Below are 18,908 nucleotides of genomic sequence, written 5' to 3' on the forward strand. Positions count from 1 at the left end.
AAGTTACTCTTCGGTAAGGGAAATTTGCATTTATTTTGAAAACATTTCAGTTTATGAGGGTGTTTCCTTCTCTGTACCTGAAAGAGAAGGATGACTGAATTATCAGAGACATCAATGGCGAAGACATCGATTCAAATCTGTATAACAAACTTTGCTTTTCTTTATCATACTTTTACTGATCTCCCTCATAATTGGCCTCCCCACACCTTTGATTTAGCTGAAGATGGTATTTAAGCCTGAATTCTACGATACTTCTTTTAGAGTTTCTGGGTGTCTCCCATGTATACATGAGATATACATGTTAATAAACTTCTGTCTTTCTCTTGTTAATCTGTTTTGTTACAGGGACCCCAGCTGAGAATTTTGAAGGGTAGAAGGAAAAGAATTCTTTTTCCGCCCCTACTCTATCATCTGTCTGTCTCTCTCTCCATCCATCCATCCATCCATCCATCCATCCATCCATCCATCCTATTGGTTCTGGTACTCTGCAGAACCCTGACTGATACCGGTGACCTCCATCACTCACTGCAGGAGTGGGGCGAAGGCAGGGCACGCTGCCTCCCACCAGCTGGCCAGAGAGTGCCATGTAGTCAGGAGCCATCATGGTGACAGGCAGCAGCCTTGATGCATGAAACCTACCTGGTGAGTAGCTCCTTCCAGAGCCAAGGCTTTCTCTAGGCACCTGGGAAGGGATTACCACCCTCTCCACAGGACGCTGCTTCTTACTCAGGAGGTAGTTACAAGGCCTGGCTGGTACACTGTGATGTGTGGGCTCCAAAGTGAGGGATTGGATTCTTTATGGAGTTCTAGAATTGACCAAAGGACCCTCCCTTCCCCCAACCCCTTCCTGCTTACTCAGGTGCTTCACAGGGACAAAAATGGGTCCATAGAGCAGTCACAGGACACCTCACAGGTGCACAGTGCTGTTGCCCGAATAAGCTGCAGGCCCAAATGAGTCGAAAAGGAAGCAAACTAGAGCTGCATCCCTCACAGGAACCTGCCTGCTCTGGAAGATGGTGCTCAAGCTCTGGAAAGGCGGCAGCTAAGGGAGACCCTTGTTTCGTTACCTGACACGGTGAGTGTCATCTAATGCAGAAGTTACTGCGGGTCACACTGTGGGGCTGCCAGTGATGACGGGCTAAATCCTGCCAGGACCCCTTTCCTGTGTGGCGGCTGGCCTGAGAGAGCAGTGCAGTGTGCTCCAGAGCTGGGCAGAGCTGGGAACTGAGTGAGGATCAGATCCCTCACTGGGGTTCAGAAGTGTGTTGCACAGCAGCCTGCAAACCAGCTGGGAATGGGACACACACAGCTTACCACTGAAGCTGAGATGGAGGTTTGAGCCTGGAAGACTTAACTTCAGGAGAAGGAAGGAAAGATTGTGGAAAGAATGAAAAGAGGGAAGGAGAAGAGAAAAAAGAAAATTTTTAAGTATCTCCTGCACTTGCTCTGGGCTGGGTGCACACATTTTCTCATCAACGCTCACCACAGCTGCAGGAGGGGAGTGCTATTATTACCCCCAGGACATGCAGACATAAATGGGAAGTACACTGGTCAAGAGACTTTCCCATGGTCGCCCAGCAAGGATTCTAACTCCCACCTGCCTGGCTGCAGGGTCTGGGTACTGCGTGGGAAGGAAGAAGGTGAGATGGAGGGGACAGAGGACAGATGTTGGCAGCAAGATGTACAGAGAGACCAGCTCCTGGCTGCTCGGCATGGAGGATGGTTCCTGGGTTCACAGGGCTGGAAACGAGAGCAACAAGGGGATGGAGTGTCAGGTCCCCCAGGGTGAAAGAGGGCACTTCTTTAGCTTCTAGGGTGAGGGCTCCAGACAACCATCTAATGTTTTCTCTGGATTCTTCTCCCTGGAAACATGTGCTTTGTAAGTTGCACTCTTTCTTTTGATGTCTGTCTTCTCTCTGTTTATTGACCTGTTTTCTTGGAGCTGCTAAGAAGGGCCGTGGCCTGTGGCCTCTTTTCCTCTGAGTGGAACCAGGAATTGGGAGCAATGGGAGCAAGAAGGGAGGGGCCTGTAAGGCCTGCGGGTGGCCAGGAGGATGCTCAGGGCCTCGTGGGAATCTGGCCCACCCACGGCGCCCTTCCATCAGTGGAGCTTTCCCTATTAACAGCAGACCCAGAGGCGTGTCAGCAGACCCACGTCCTCTGCAATTTCCGTGGGTCCAAATGTTTCTCCTGAGGCCCGTGTCTTTGCCAGAATGGGCAAAGGATCCTGTGGCCGGAGGGGTAATTGGAGATGTGTGGGCCGGGCAGATGTCCACATCTGACAAGAGCAGCAGTTTAAACAGCCTGGAGAAAATTTCAGAGTCAGGCAAGGAGACCTCCGTATCAATCTCCCGCTGTTCCTTGGCCATAGCTTCATGCTGGATGTTGCTCAACAGTCCCACCAGTCACCCGGAGCCCCATCCCAAAACCACGTGGAAACGAAATCTTATCTTCACCCCGCTGCCTGGGAAGCCTGCTTTCGGCCTCCGGGCTGGGTTCTTCCCGCTTTCTCGGGGGGTTAAGGAGGCTGCCATGGAGGTCCGGCTGACCTGCAGCCTCTCCCCGCTCTCTCCTCTGCTGAGTGTTTAGCACCTGGACCTGCATCTGGTCTTGCTGTTTTCCAAGGACGTGCACAGGCCTGAGAGGAAACGGTCAGCCTGGAGGGAAATCAGGTGGGCGAAAGTGAAAATGAATCTCCTTTACGTTCCTCTTGGGTTTCCGTTCATGGTATTACTGAAACCAGGGTCAAGAGGTTGCCTAGTTCATAACCCGGGACCGATCCACTCCAGAGGACTGCAGGGGCCGGCAGGGAGGCCGTGTGAGCGCTGCCTTGATGGCCGCGTGGGCGGAGTCACACTTTCCAGCAGCAGTGAAGCAGGTGGCCGCCTGCCTTCTGTGGAGGTGGGTCTCTCCCAGGCTGGGTCCTTGTACTTGCTCAAAGCCGGCTGATAACCAACCCCTGAACCTTTGTGTGTGTGTGTTTTAACAGCGTTATTGAGATATAATTCATCTACCATACAATTCACTCTTTAAAGTGTACAATTCAGTGGCTTTTCATATATTCACAGGGCTGTGCAGCTATCACCACTCTCTAATTCCGAATATTTTCATCATCCCCAAAAGCAATCCCACACGCCTTAGCCATCACCCCCTCTAATCTTCCCCAACCCCCTAGACCTAGGCAACCACTAATCTGCTTCCTATCTCTATAGACTTGTTGATTCTGAACATTTCATATAAATGGAAATCATATAGTATGTGTTTTTTCAGGCTGGCTTCTTTCACTTAGCATACTAGTTTTCAGGTTCATCCACGTTGTAGCGTGTAAAAGCGCTTCACTCGTTTTTATGGTGAAAAACATTCCATCGTGTGGATGTACCACGTTAATTTAGCCATTCATCATGGACATTTGGGTTCTTTCCACCTTTGAGCTATTGTGAATAATCTGCTATGAACATTCATGGACAAGTTTTTGTGTGGACATGTGTTTTCTGTTCGCTTGGGTATATACTTTAGGAGTGGAATTGCTAGGTCACATGGCAAACTCTGTTTAGTCTTCTGAGGAACTGCCAGACTGTTTCCCAAGGCACAATTTCAATGTACCATTTTGCATTCTTTCCAGCAATTTGTGAGGGTTTTAATTTCTCTACAACCTCAACAGCCATTGTTTATTGTCTTTTTCTGGGTGTGAAGTGCTATTTCATTGTGGCTTTGATTTGCATTTCTTTGATAGCTTGACCTTTTGTTTTTGAGAGATTAAATCTGTTTTAGAACTTTAAACATTTTTTTCTTTCAACCCAGTCTCCTGCTCTTGGCTCCCAGAGGAGTGGAAACTTTTCTCTGAGCCATGACAGCATCAACTCCTTGACCACCCTGAAAACTGGGGGTTCTTTCTGTCATTTTTTGAGATTCCTCACCACTAACCCCTTGTCAATTGCTCTTCTTTGAACTTTCCACATCTCTCTTTAAAAAAGCCTGGATTCTTCAACAAGTTAATAGCAGAAAGAAAAAAAAAATGTGAGGGAATATTGTTCTAAATTTAAAAACACATGAGACATAACAACCAAATGTAATGTGGGTGTTGTTTTTGTATCATGATTTAAACAAACTGACAGTAAAAAGACATTTGGGGGGCATTCTGAGAAAACTGGGTACGTACAAAGGATCAGATGACAGCAAAGAATTGTTGTTAATTATGTTAGGCATGATGATTGTGTTGTGGTTAGACAAGAAAATGTTCACATTTTAAAGAGATAACTACTAAAGTAGGGATAAAATGACACAATAGCTAAAATTTTCTTTAAAATATATCAGAAAGGAAAAAAAAGAAATAGATGAAGCATGGATAGCAAAATTTGGATGATGGAATATGGAAATTTGCTTTTCTCTCTACTTTTATACATGCTTGAAATTTTTTATGATAATAGTGATAAAAACAATGGAGACACCCTAAGAACTGAATGTTAACTGTAAAATGAAAAACTTGATCAAATATTTGGGTCCCAGACTGAACACTGTTCACCTATGTTTGGTTGAAATCTTATTAGGTCTGATAGGTGAAAAGTAACTGATTTGAGCATATCTTATGTATTGTATTTTAACTTACAACCTACAATATTAGCCAATGTTTTGATATTGGGTAAAGGTTTTTTTTTTCTTTTTGAGTATGGGGTCTGTTGAGTGGCGTTTGTGTTGTTTCTCTTACATAGATTCCAGCCATAGTGCCTCATCTACAATTTTTTATTCTGGTTTCTTCAAAGTGGAACAAGAAGATATAGACACTACAGAGCAATCTGAGTGCTGAATCTTTCTATATATTTATTATTTTCACCAAACACCAAAATTTTTTCCACAAGCCAAAACTGACTGCAAATATCTTTAGGAATTTAACTTAGTTTACTCCTTATAAGCTAAACGCTTTGGCTTTTATATAACCAACAGCTCTCTGTTTTGCACTTGTATTTAATTGATTTATATAGCATTTGAGTAAATCGCCTCACTGCAATTACAAGGACTGCTACCATAAACAGACTGGGAGACAAGCACGGCTGAGATTCTTGGTGAGCCCAGAGCTCAGCTGGTGGGAGCAAAGGGCATGGTGCAGCCTCCGAGTGTGGGGCATCCACCAGCATGTTTTGTAGGAAGGTGGAAAGCGTGGTTAATGTAGTGGGCTAGGAGGAGGTCAGTTACAAAAGCTGCTCCTCTATTTGGGAAAATTTGAATTAGCTGACTGAATTTTTCCTCTTACATCAAATTCTTTGAGTGATGGGTACCTGGCCAACAAGCGTGCTGAGTCTGGGGAAGGTCGATGTGGTGCCCGCAGACTGAAGTTCATTCCACACACGGGCACGTGGCTGGGACCAGAAGCAGCAAGCAGGGGAAGGGAGCTGGCACGTGAGGTGAGGAGGGTGAGCTTTTCCATCAAGTAGCGTCGGAGGTTGCCCTTTCCTCTCCAGAGATTAAATTTGTTCACCTGGTTCCCACAACAACTTATGCTAAGAATGGGGGCCAGTGACTAAAATTCAAGCCTCTGGGCTCAGTCGCAGCCTCCTCCTCAAAATTCAGCTCACCCTGGGGTGAGGCTGGGAGTAGCTGAGTATTTGTTTCTCACTGCCAGGTGGCTTGGCGGCCAGATCCTTGTAGAACATGATATGCTCTTTGCGGGAGCAAGAGAAAGAATAATTATAAATCATGGAACATCAGAGTTGGAAGGGGCTCACTCCAACCATCCCATTTTACAGATGAGATTACACTCTAGATAGAGGGTATGGCTCATTATCAATTTGACCGACGTGCTGACCATGTGCAGCTAATAAAAATATGCTAATGACGTATTAATTCCAAACTTCTGCCCCCAGTTCTCTGAGCTCAGAGGGACACTGTATTGCTGGATGATAATAAAGGAGCAAAGTGGCCATTGAAGTGATGACAAGGTGGCTCCAGCATGTAAAAGAGATTCATTGTTGAGTGAGAAAAGATCTTCAGTGACCTTGTAGCCCAAAGCTTTTACTTTGTAGTTGAGGACATCTGAGCAGGTAGTGAGCAGGTAGGACATCAAACTCTGAGCAGGTAGTGAACGGATTAGCTGAAGAATGAACTAGGAGAAGGCAATAAATTTTAAAATCCTGGAAATTCATCAGTTGAAATAGGTACTACCTGGGCTGCTAAGAGCCCCATGTTGGCTGAGTTAACTTTTTCTCATGCATCTCTATCTCCAGCGTCTGGCACAGCACACAGTACGTTCTTGATAAATGTCTTTTAACTGAATTATGAAGCTTATCATTTAAGGCAACACAGCGTAAGGCACAATAGATATTCCATACAGAGATTAAAATGTAGTCAAGACCACAGATGGTTGAAGGGGTAGGAAATTCTTCCTGGAGGAGATAGCACTGAGGTGGACCTTGAAAAATGGGTGGAATTTTGAGGGGTGGGTTATACGGGTAGGAAGTGGGAAGAGAATGTTCTCCGCAGTGGGAACAGCATGTTAAGGATGCAGAGGGCAGGGTGCCTGGGGTTCGGGAAGCGTCTGGACATCCAGTTACACCCAGTTGGCTGCAGTGCAGCGCTGGAACAGGGGAGTAGGGCTGGTGGGCTTGCCACCAAGGGCCCAGAACTTTGTCCTTAACTCATCACGAGGCTCTGGAGAAGCTTACGATTTTGAGGGTTGGGAAGGACATACAAGACCCATCATTAGGAAAGAGACCCTGCAAGAAGCCAACAGGTCACAGACAGGAATTTCCCCACTTCATCCAAATGCTCTGGCTCTACAAAAAGGTCAGAAAAACACTGGTGACTGTCTTCTTTGGGAAATACTTTCAGACCATTTAAGCCATCAGGGAGATAAGCATCCTTATGATGGTTCTGGTGATCCAGGCCCATTCTGGCTCAGGAAGTTCAAGGACTCACAAAGATGAGCTACGCCGGAGGAAAATATTTGCTAAACAGTCTCAGTTCTTCATAAAAGTTCAGGATGAGTTCAAATTTGGGGCTGAGGCTGGAGCCAACGCGGATTTTATCAGCACCTGTTTGCTCCGAGACTTTAGAAGAAAGGTTGTTTGTATTAGTACTGTTGATGCCGATGGAGGAACCAGTAATGACCATTTATTGAGTGTCTCCTCTTAGGCACTTATGTACATTTTCCCTCATCTTTTGGGCAATTTTGGAAGGTGCATAGCTTTAGGGGTGTGTGGTAGCTATCGACGTTGTCTTTCTAGCAAACTTTTCCATCACCCTCCTTTTGGTGGCCACGTGATGGAGGACAGGCCAATCTTGAACCAAGGAGTGGTCATAGGACCCAACCTGCACCAATCACAGACCTTTCCTGAGACTGATACCTTGATGTTGGGGAGAGAAGCACTTCCTGCTGGGTTAAGCTGAGGCTGAGGCTGAGGTGACCACTGCGACAACTGCACTGCAGTCTGGCCTCTACCTCTGCCCGGTCCTGTTTCCTTTACTCCCTTACAGGTGTGGGACCTGAGCACTCACCTCAAACACCTTCTTGCTTGTTTATCTATTTCTCAGAGTGGTCTCCTAGGGAACAGACCAAAGAGGAAGAGGAGGCGGATGATAGTGGTGGTGGCGAGGTGCTGATGTCCGACTTTACAGAGGATTTTTCTTCTATTCCATAGTATAATTAAAAATAAAAATACAAGCATTCAGGAAGACGTCAGAGTCCATAAGAAATCTTTATGCGAGGAAGGCTTAAACCTACAAACTTTCCATCAGCTGCCAAGAGAGCTAGGATAGTTTGGAGGTGGTTTTGCCTAAAGGCTGAGGAATGACCCAGGTGGCCTCTCAAAGATGCTTCTGACTTTGAGTTTCTGTCAATTATGTTTTACATACCTAAGAGCTGCTTCGAACGGAAGATTTCAGAAAAGTTTGCAGTTTGCATGGGTTGAGATTCAATGCTCTTTTTGCTGAGTGGGCATGGGTGACGAGTGCCTCAGTACACAGCGGGTGATGCAGCCATTGGCCAGCCCGTGAACTCCAGTCACCCTCACCGCTCCATCTCCGACATGGTGGCTGTTCTCGGGTCTACAGTGGGCAAATCTGAAGCAAGCATTCCAAGATCTAAGCTACCAGTAACCCTCTCCAGAACAGGGCAGAGACCGTCCCAGCAAAGCTCTGTGGTCAGGGGCTGGGGCTGCCTCACATCCTCCAAGGGGCCGAGCGGGGCCTGAAATCAGCCTGCGCTCTGCTTGCTGAGCTGTGTGCCCAGGAGCCGCTGCGCCCACCTGGAGGACAGGCTTCCTTTCTCCAGTCTTCACACAGGCACCACACTGACTAGTTTCTCCTGCCGGGAACGCACCTTCCCTCCTTTCTAATCATTTTCCCACGTGAATTAAAAAGGAGCCTGGGGCCCCAGCATGAATGATTGTCAGGACCTGGGACACACCTGTAATGGGTAGGTTTGTTCACAGTTCACGAGGCATAAAGATTTAATTTGTTTTCACATTAAATAGGCTGATTAGATATGACAACTAAATTTCTCATTGTCCTCTCAGTGACGAAAAGGATTTGGAGCACTTTTGATTCATGCAGAAAGTTCATGGAGTTTAGCTGTAGACTTAGCTCACAATCAGACAAAGAGATTAGAGCTGGGCATGTAGAGTTTATTGAAAAGTTTAGAGTGAGACCAAAGAAAAGCAAATATAATTTTTCTTTGCTTCTTTTCTTATGCCCATGCCAAAATATACAGAGTAGTCAACATCTTGAGAACTTTGCGTGGAGGTAACTTTTCCTCCCTGTACTGCAAGTACCTGAAGGTGAAGGTGGGGTTCTGCCAGAGGCACGCTGCAGCCCAGGCCTCATGGCTGGGGCCTCTTGGTCACTCTGAAGGGGCACATAGACCCCATGTAAGGGACAGGGCTGGCCACTTCTGGTAAGTTACATCCGCTTCAGTGACACATAGACTGAGGGGCCTGAGGCTGGTGAGAGCATTTAGCACGTTTGTGCCCTAGACCCTCATCCTGAGTAGGACAGGACGAGCCTCTCTGGACATACTAGAGAAATGAGAAAAGAACTTGGCCTTGAGCTGTTCTCCAGATCCATGTGATTGAATAATATTAATAAACAAATACATAAAACTAATATCACAAATGAACAAGCTAGCCTGAATGACAGGCCCGGGGGTATCACTTGCTCGGTGCAATTTGAGCAGCTCCACCTTTGAGTTTGACATTGCTTTTCTTGAGGAACTTCTTTCTAATGGGAAAGGAATGTAGTAGGTCACTATACCTTAGCAAGAGTGAGTTTGTCATCTGGAACCAAGGGAACAAGAAGAGAGGTCTGGAAGTTGTATGAGGGTTGGAATGATTGTTACCAAACGCAAGTTCGTGTACCTGACACACAGTGAGGCCAAACAAGCCAAAACGTTGAAGTTCGGAGCAGAGGAAGGTTTATTGCAGGGCCATGCAAGGAGAATGGGTTACTTATGCTTAAAAAACTCCAAACTCCTCAAAGGGTTTTCACAAAGCATTTTTTCTTTCTAATTTTTGGCCGCGCAGCATGCGGGAATCTTAGTTTCCCAAGCAGGGATCGAACCCGTGCCCCCTGCAATGGAAGCGCGGTGTGTTAACCACTGGACCACCAGGGAAGTACCCCACAAAGCATTTTTAAAGGTCAGGTGATGGAGAGATGTCCCAGGGTATGTGATCAGTTCGAGCACAATTTTCTGATTGGTTGACGGTGATCAATCCTTAGGCGCCAGAAAGTCTGGGGGCTATGTGCTCATGATCATCGAGTAGTTAATTTCTTCCATTTGGTGGTGGTTTCTAGCATCTGAAAAACTCAGGAAATATGCATGAAATTCTATCTGGGTACTTCAGAGAGGAGCTACAGCTGAGGATCTGGGGAGGGGTCTGTCCTGGGAAGGCGTCATATGGTCCTGCTGGGTTACATGATGGTGGGGGAACAGGAAGTGAAGGGGGGAGAGGGCTTGATGGGTAAGTTTGTCCCCCTCCTGCAAGCTCACCTTTTTCATGAACTTGTTTTGGGTTAAAAGGTCAGGCTATGTCCAGTCTTAGCCTCTGTTTTGCAGCAGTGAGTTGGGAGAGGTGGATTTCCTTGTTTCTGTACAACAGTGCCTCAGACTTCTCAACATAAACAACAAATCCCACAGCCTGAGTCAGGCTTGGGCCGCGGGACCCCACTAGGATCAGGGAACAGCAGACTTACTTACTAGAAACCGAGCCTCCCTGAGCAAATCTATTTTGAATTCCAAAGTTAGCAGGAAGCATCTAAGAAAATAAATGCAGCAGAAATAACTGTTAGCAGAGCACAGCTGCTCTATTTGTTCTGTGGGATTAGGTACCGACAGAAAGCCCTCCTCTTGCAAACAGAACAGCAAACAGTAGGATTTGGAGAAAAGAAGCAACAAAACATCCAGAGAGTGTATAGCTCCGGATTATCTGAGTTCCTTGTGTTCCAAAATGTTTTTCTGCACAAAAGATCCTAAATCACGTGGCAATCCACCCATCATGCACTTACCCACCCATCTCTCTACCCATCCTTTCACCTGCCCCCCATCCATTCATCCATCCATCCATCCACCAAATGTTTCTTGATACCCATTACATGTGTCAGGCCAAGGACAGTCAGCCACATATACCCATCTACTCACTTGGTGGGCAGGAAGTAGGTAGTTCTTTTCTTTGGTAAAGGAAATAGCTGGCAGACATACTAAGGCCCAGTAAGATGCAGTATAGCATAGACATAAAGAGCATAGGCTCTGGAGTTAGCTGTGTTTTAATCATGATTCTGTCACTTTCTAGCCATGTAGGAAAGTTATCTAACCTCTCAAGTGCCTCGGTTTCCACTTCTGTAAAGCGAGAGAATAATAATAGTTCCTACCGTAGGTGAGACAATGAACGTGAAGTGCTTAGCATGGTGCCTGGCACACACAATGTGCCCAGTGCAACTTAGCTAGTGATATGCAAAGTAGGACTCTGAATAGAACCACAGTGAAATCTGCAGAGTCTAAAGAGGTAGTGAGAAAGGGGAGTTCCCCAAAGGGCAGAGAAATGTGTCAGAGGCCAAAACCAGGCTCTGGGGACACTTTACAAACACCCCAGCCACTGGGCATGTAGAGATTAAGTTGATGGTGGAGGGTAGGGTAAGGGGGGAGTTAAAACCTAGGGTTTTTTCACTATGTTTGTCTTCATGTTCCCAGAGGCTTAGCAACAACTCAAGCCAACAGTTCTGTCAAAAAGGGTTCCAGTGGGGAAAGCCAGGGAATGGGGAATGTCCCCAGAAGAGTAGAGGGGGCAGATCAGAAGACCTAGGAGGCAGAAATCTTATAGGATCCTAAAAAGGGCAAATTGACAGCTAGGGGAGCCTGCAAAGGCTTTGAGAGTCAAGACACATCAGAGCCTTTGAGCGTGCGGGGTCCTGGCTCTTTTCTATTAAACATTCCCCAGGGAAGCAGTGATAAAGAGGAGAAACTGGAGGAGAGACAAAGCCCAGGTCTAAGGCCGAGGGTTCTATGGCCGTGACCACAGCAACTTCTATTTTATAATCCCACCTGAATGTCTGGAGAAAGAAGAGACCCTGTTTAAGAATCACACATCGGGGTGATACAGAGAAGCCAGATACTGTCTCTGGCGGAGGAGAGAGGTAAACACCCTAAAGAAGTCCCACAGTCTTCTTTTGACCAGCTGGTCTCTGGAAAACGGGAGTTAGGATTGGGCCGGGGGAGGATGCCGTGATTAGTAGGAAAAGGCTCCCTCTGATTCTGGGACCTGCAATTAAACTTCTCTGGGACTCTTTCTCTGTGTCTTGAAGGTAGAGGGTAGGTGTCTGGACACCCCTGCAGATGGCAGGGAGGCCCACCATCTGACTGCTTCCATCTCAGGGGGACAGGATTGATGCAAAGCCTGAGGAAGACTGGAGACCCAGGGCAAAGGAAAAAGGATTACTGTACTGAAGAATTCTGCCTGCTGGTGGTGGAACTGCTCTGGGAGAGAGCCAGGCTACAGGGGAAGGTGCTGGTTATCTCCAGGCTTACACAGTACAGAGTGTACTGCTTTAGGGGCAGACACTCCTCAGATTCCAGCAGGGCTGCCCTGAAGATGCTGGGACAAACTGCTTGAGTTTGTCCAGTATGTGCCATGTGCACAACACCCAAAGAATCCCACCTTGTCCTTTAAGACTCATCAAGTTTGGCTCAAATACCCATTCCAAGACCGGTGGAAAGTACAAGTCACCCCCAAAGATATCTGCAAATTCTATGGAGGCTTGTTCATGGGCAGCCTTGTCTCTGAGTTCCTGCTTCCCCTGAATTAGTTCCATGTCTGACTCTGCTCCCTGTTCTGTAGCTGCTGTCCTGGTTTTACATCACAGTGACCCTGTGGAACGCAGCCCCTTCCCTTGGTTTCCCCTAAGAAAGCTGCTCCTACCAACCTGTGTGAATGCTTGTGAAACAGACTCTCCTGAAGGCACAAGGAAGCTGTGGAGGGGGTTACATCCGAGCAGAACAACCGACTTCAGATCCTGAAGTAGACTTCCTTGTTTGTAACGGTTTGCTGGCCTCTCAATAATGTGGCTTGTCATCTTCCTTCTCCCTCCACAACTAGTGAAGACCAAGATGCTAATGTCAAAGGTGCGTTGGAAGAGTTAGATCAAAAGTACTGCATTGTGAGTCGGTAAAAGCAATATTTCTACGTTATAACCCTGTTGTGATTTTTTAATATATGATTTAAACTATTAACCTCTTAATCACTATTTATAAATTAACACATATCGTGATTTTAAGTATGTATATGTAATTAAAACAACGCATGAACTGTTGTACAAAGACGTGTCTATTTCATTTATATCCTGACACATTTTTGTATTCTCATCAACCAAATCTTATCTTAAATGCTCACTGGGTAAATAGGGATGCTCTATTATTCAGAGTTACCTCACCCTCAGCACTCACCCAGTGTTTTGTGTCCACTACTTCACTCCCCTTGAAGTGATAGCTATATCTTCTTTTTTTTTAACATCTCTATTGGAGTATAACTGCTTTACTATGGTGTATTAGTTTCTGCTTTCTAACAAAGTGAATCAGCTATACATATACATATATCCCCATATCTCCGCCCTCTTGCGTCTCCCTCCCACCCTCCCTATCCCACCCCTCTAGGTGGACACAAAGCACCGAGCTGATCTCCCTGTGCTATGCGGCTGCTTCCCACTAGCTATCTATTTTACATTTGGTAGTGTATATATGTCCATGCCACTCTCTCACTTCGTCCCAGCTTCCTCTTCCCCTTCCCCATGTCCTCAAGTCCATTCTCTACATACGTCTGCGTCTTTATTCCTGTCCTGCCCCTAGGTTCTTCAGAACCTTTTTTTTTTTTTTTTTTTTAGATTCCATATATATGTGTTAGCATACGGTATTTGTTTTTCTCTTTCTGACTTACTTCATTCTGTATGACAGAATCTAGGTCCATCCACCTCACTACAAATAACTCAATTTCATTTCTTTTTATGGCTGAGTAATATTCCATTGTATATATGTGCCATATCTTCTTTAAACATTCATCTGTCGATGGACACTTAGATTGCTTCCATGTCCTGGCTACTGTAAATAGTGTTGCAATGAACATTGGGGTGCATGTGTCTTTTTGAATTATGGTTTTCTCAGGGTATATGCCCAGTAGTGGGATTGCTGGGTCGTATGGGAGTTCTATTTTTAGTTTTTTAAGGAACCTCCATGCTGTTCTCCATAGTGGCTGTATCAATTTACATTCCCACCAACAGTGCAAGAGGGTTCCCGTTTCTCCACACCCTCTCCAGCATTTATTGTTTGTAGATTTTTTGATGATGGCCATTCTGACCGGTGTGAGGTGATACCTCATTGTAGTTTTGATTTGCATTTGTCCAATGATTAGTGATGTTGAGCATCTTTTCATGTGTTTGTTGGCAATCTGTATATCTTCTTTGGGGAAATGTCTATTTAGGTCTTCTGCCCGTTTTTGGGTTGGGTTGTTTGTTTTTTTAATATTGGATAGCTATATCTTAACACATACCGTCCAGCCCAACATACAGTCTGTCCTCAGTCAAAGGTTGTTGAGTTGTTGCTGTCATTTTAGAGATAAGAAATAGCAACTCCAGAGGGCTAGGAGACTGGGCCAAAGCACACAGCTATTAATGAGAAGAGTTGGCTGGACTAGAACGGTTCCCTAATGTTCCAGCCAGGGCACAAGCCACTCGACCAGACAAGGAAACGTTTCCTCCTACTCCTTTGGCAACAGGGCCCCATCATGAGGCAGAGAGTCTACAAAGCTTTGGACTGGAAACCACAGAGCTGGAGATATCTGGAGACGTGTTTTTCTTGGATGTGGCCATTGCCCAGGCCGCACATAATTATGGCCTTTTGATAATTTGTTATCAATCATGATAGCTGGAAAGCAGAATTGGCAACATTTGATTACATGGTTTAGAAATTCCCACTTTTTTTTCATTTCAGACATTATCTCTTTTATTCTCACATTCTTTTCTATGCGTGATAGTAGCACTACACACGGCCAACAATACGCTTGTATAAAGAACACGTCCCCGGAAATCCCCACTTTTCAGAGAGGACAAGCTCAGTGGAAAATTTGCAGAGGTATGGTAATGTACGAAATGCTAGGAAAAGGGCTTTGACACAACACGCATTGCAACCAGGCTGCTAATGCTGCAAGTTGCTGTGTTTTGATTGCTAACAGTAAATTTGGTTATGGTATGAAGAAGGTTTTTTTAAAAACAAATCACAATTTATTGCGATTTTGTAGATATAGTCTCACAAGTTGAAAAAATGTGGTCTCCAAATATAATTTTAAGAAAAACACTTTAAAGGAATGTTAACATTCCCCTAAAGAGGACATGTATGGAATGTGTGTGTGTGCGTGCGCCTGCGCGCGCATGTACGTGTGTTTAAGTCTTCGTGACTTCTGAACAAGTGGACAAGTCAAGCTCTCAAAGGCAGAACTGTCTCTGGGTAGAATCGTACTGTTGCCATAGGTTGCGTCCTGTCTTGCTGCCTTCCCACCAATCGATTGATCAAAAAGTCCTTGTTGATATCCCACCTCTCCCCCTTTTCCTTCCGTCCCTCTCTGGGGCCCAGCTAGCTCTCAGAGTTGTCCCCCATGAAACACTGTCCTAGGGAGGCAGCTGGGGAAGGCATGTCTCTATAAAGTGATTAGATCACAGACTATGAGGGTGAGAAGAAACCTCAGTGGATCCTCTGGGGCAAGGCTTCACTGTACACATGGAAAAAGGCTTAAGGACCAAAGGCCTCAGTCTTCAGTGGGGACATCAGGGCAGACTTTGAGAATGCTGTTTGGGGGGTCCCTCAGTGCTTTCCCAGAACCCAGGAGAGCAAGCCCACATGGACAGCCCTGATGGAGGGGATCATCCTTGAGATCCCAGAACCAATCTACTCTTTGCCTTTGTCTCTCTCGCCCAACCCCCTGCCCCCAAATCCACCTCTCTGAATAGGCCTTGAGGGGCCTACCTCCGAATACGGCTATGCAGGATGACCCTTCCAGATTCAGACTGCTGGCAGGGGTGGGTGAATACATCCTCTTGAGAGGATTGCTTGGGCTTAAATCATCATTGTCAAGAAGAAACATTTACCACAAGTCCTTTAATTGACAGTCCTTAACTTACGACAAATTTACTGTTTTAGAAAAACCAAGATCCAAAAAGGCAGTTGTTAGTTCTCAACTTGATTTATAAAGTTTGTTGGCATAGGTGTCATTCCCTTCTTCCCTGACTTATAGACACATATAATTCATCACCTACGCCCTACAAAGGAGTCTCATCGTTCCAAAGATAGTCCAGATCTATAAAGGGCCCTCAAGATGGGACCTTGTTTACCTCTCTGGCCTCATACTGTACCTCTGGCCCTTTCTCTGCATCCAGCCATCTTGTCTTCTTCCTGGGGGAAGCTTTTTCTGATTCCCCATTTCCGGTCAGGACCCCCAACCCCGACCCAGGTATGCTCTGTCTTAGCAACTTTTCAATCTTTGCAGAATTGGAGGTAAGCAAGTAATTGAGTAACTAGTTGGTTATTGACTCCACATTCCTGAATGCCAGCTCCCAGAGGGCAGGGACATCTCTTTCTTATCCCCCAAGACCTTAGGACTGTGCTTGGATATATAATGGGTATGAAACATTCGTTTGAATGAATAATAGGGGTGGGGGGTCAGAATGTCTGGGCAGCCCCACTAAATATGGGATGAATTTGGCCCAGCTGATTAGCTCTGGGAGCCAGAGAGACACAGCCTGGGTGCGTGGGGAGGGCAGCCAGAGGCTAGGGAGAAGGAGGCCCAGCCTGGGAGCATCTCACACAAAGGCCTGCACCACCCTGCTGGCCTGGCTCTTCCAGTCGAGCAGAAACAGCACCCAGGGATTTGACTTAGGTTCCTTGTTTTTCTGAGCGAAACAGGATGGGAATGAAAAGCAACACAACATTCAAGTATTCCTTGAAGGTCTGAGAAATCCTCACGAGGAACAGGACAAGTTGGAGTGACCAAACTCCTTCACACTTCAAAGCCCAGAGGGCCCTGGTCTTCCGTGGGCATTAGACATTTATGGCTCCCGTTGAAAGAACTCTGTGGGCTCTGGAGTCAGAAAGATTCGGGTTCAAATCTCCCTGTTTCCACGTGCTAGCTGTGTGAACTCAGGCGAGTGACATAACCTCTCCTCCAGCTTCAACATCCTTTTTTTTTGGTAAAGTGGCATGATTCCTGGATTACTATAGGAACTAACAGATCATAAATGAAGCATCTGACGTAGAGGAGACATTGTAAGTAAAGAATAGCTAAAATTATGATGGTTTGATTACTCTGTTAGCTCCTGGAGGAATGCGGACTTTGAGCTATGCAGATTTTGACCCTTCTTTTACTAGGGGTTAAATAATAACCCACTGTGAGGCAGGTGTTTATATAGCTGTTAGGAAGTTTGTTTCTCAATTAGTAAAAAAAAATTTTTTTTCTTTAAACAACTCATTAGCCCCATTAAATCCAAGTGCAGCGCTGACTCAGAAGCTTTAGAGTTAGGATTATCTCTAGCAATTAGTACCCTCTTGGCTTGGTGAGAAGAGAGACCCCCTGTTCTGCTGTCCCGGAAATGCTGCGCTCAGGTGTGGAGCCCCATCGCCAGGTAACGTGAGGAAGAACACACGCGGAGGCCCGCATTCTTGAGCGTTGAGCTGGACTCTTTGTTTGTTTGCTCCTTATAAGGAGCGAGTTATCATCAGTCCCGCAGAGAGGTTACCGCTATTTTTTTTTCTCTCTCAACTCAAGGGGTTGAAATCAGCTTTTTTCCTCGGAGGGGTGGGGCGGTGATTAAACAGGGTAAATATGCCAGCGTCTCAGCTATCCAACTATGGGATGTTGATAGACCCTGTAGCCTTGTTGGGTTTTTTGGGGGGTTTTTTTTGCCTGATCCTAGGGACTCTAAAAAGGCATACTCCTTCCCCTAAAGGCAAGTCAGCCTGCAGAGCCTGTTTTGCAGCAGGGCCCAGACACCAACGCTGGCCGGCGGGAGGGGCAGGAGTGTGCTTTTACTCTCCCACTGCTGTCCGTTCCTTTCTTCCCTTTCCCTTCACGGTAGCCCTTGAGCCTTGATGCTGGAGCAGGCGGCTGCTGGGAGGAACAGGGGATCCAGAAAGTGCCAGATGACGCTTTTCCTCCTCTCAGAAGGATCACAGGAGCAAGGACGTAAGGTGGCCACCCTGGGATTGCCGAAGCTCGAGGCTCACCTCCTCTCTGAAGCCCTCCGTCCTGCCGACCCCTCCTCTGTCCTCGGGACGCCCACCGCACCACCTCGCTCCCAGTGCACAGTCCGACGCTCGCTTGCCATGGTCTTTTGAGTGGATTGTGGTGCTTTCCTGGTCACGCTGGTCTTGCGTCCCCACCAAGACCGCAAGTTCCTCACAGGCAGGTGTACTGCTTCCACTTCATCTGTGACCCTGCATTAGTGCTGGGCTGTGTTCAACGGCTGCTCAGTGAAAGCTGGTTGATGGCTTGATGGAAAGCGGATTAGGTGACACGCTCCGGAAGGTCTGGATCATCATCTTTCTATGCTTCGTTGAGAATGATCCCAAGGTTGCTGAGGGCTGGCTGGTTATCTGCAGGCATCTAGGATTCCTCCACCCGACACCTCGCCTAGCTGCCCCTGGAGCTGACCAGACCCAGCAGTTCCACTCTCCCTTCCTCTTGCAGGTGTCCATTTTTAAAATCCGCTCTCCAGACGCTCCTCCAGTCCCGTGTGAGTGAGCCCCACTGTGTGCTCAGATATCAGTGCAAAGGAAGCAGAGCTACTGACCTGCCCCGGGAGCCTTCTGTTTAGTTCAGGAGTCAAAACACACACTGGGCGGTACCTCCATGGGTCCCCCCAACATTTGCCTTTCTTCCATCCCTCAGGATGTTTTTAAAGCTTTTATCATCTATCCAATTTCCTGTTGTTCCTTTCCACAGCCTGGGAACATGGACCAACTTCTCAATGTCCTCTTTGTGGTTCCCTGACATCCTTCTTGGGCCTCCTTGTCTTTTTATGGGTTTTATTGTTAATCACCATAGGAGCAAATAAGAATAACAGGCATGGGAAAGTTACAAAGGTCCCCAAATCTTTACTTTTAACTCCTGCTTATGGAAGGTAAATTTGGTGCAACTTTTCTGGACAGAAAATTGGCAATATTGCCTTTAAAAGTTCATGTACCACCAAATATAAAAATAAACCCCAAACGGATTAAAGACTTAAATGTAAGACCTGAAACCATAAAACTCCTAGAAGAAAACACAGGCAGTAAGCTCTTTGACATTTGTCTTAGTCATGTTTTTTTGGATATGTTTCCTCAGGCAAGGGAAACAGAAAGCAAAAATAAACAAATGCGACTAGATCAAACTAAAAAGCATTTGCACAGCAAA

General features: G+C 46.3%; 1 long non-coding RNA gene across 1 annotated transcript in view; it reads left to right on the forward strand.

Moving 5' to 3' along the window:
• Nucleotides 1-541: 541 nt before the first annotated feature.
• Nucleotides 542-18,908, forward strand: part of LOC133088391 (uncharacterized) — a 30,584-nt gene continuing 12,217 nt past the window's right edge. Inside the window, exon 1 of the long non-coding RNA XR_009700516.1 lies at nt 542-642. This is a non-coding gene — a long non-coding RNA (uncharacterized LOC133088391). The remainder of the gene's footprint in view (nt 643-18,908) is intronic.

The sequence above is a fragment of the Eubalaena glacialis genome, chromosome 3, assembly GCF_028564815.1.
Source record: "Eubalaena glacialis isolate mEubGla1 chromosome 3, mEubGla1.1.hap2.+ XY, whole genome shotgun sequence".
NCBI lineage: Eukaryota > Metazoa > Chordata > Mammalia > Artiodactyla > Balaenidae > Eubalaena > Eubalaena glacialis.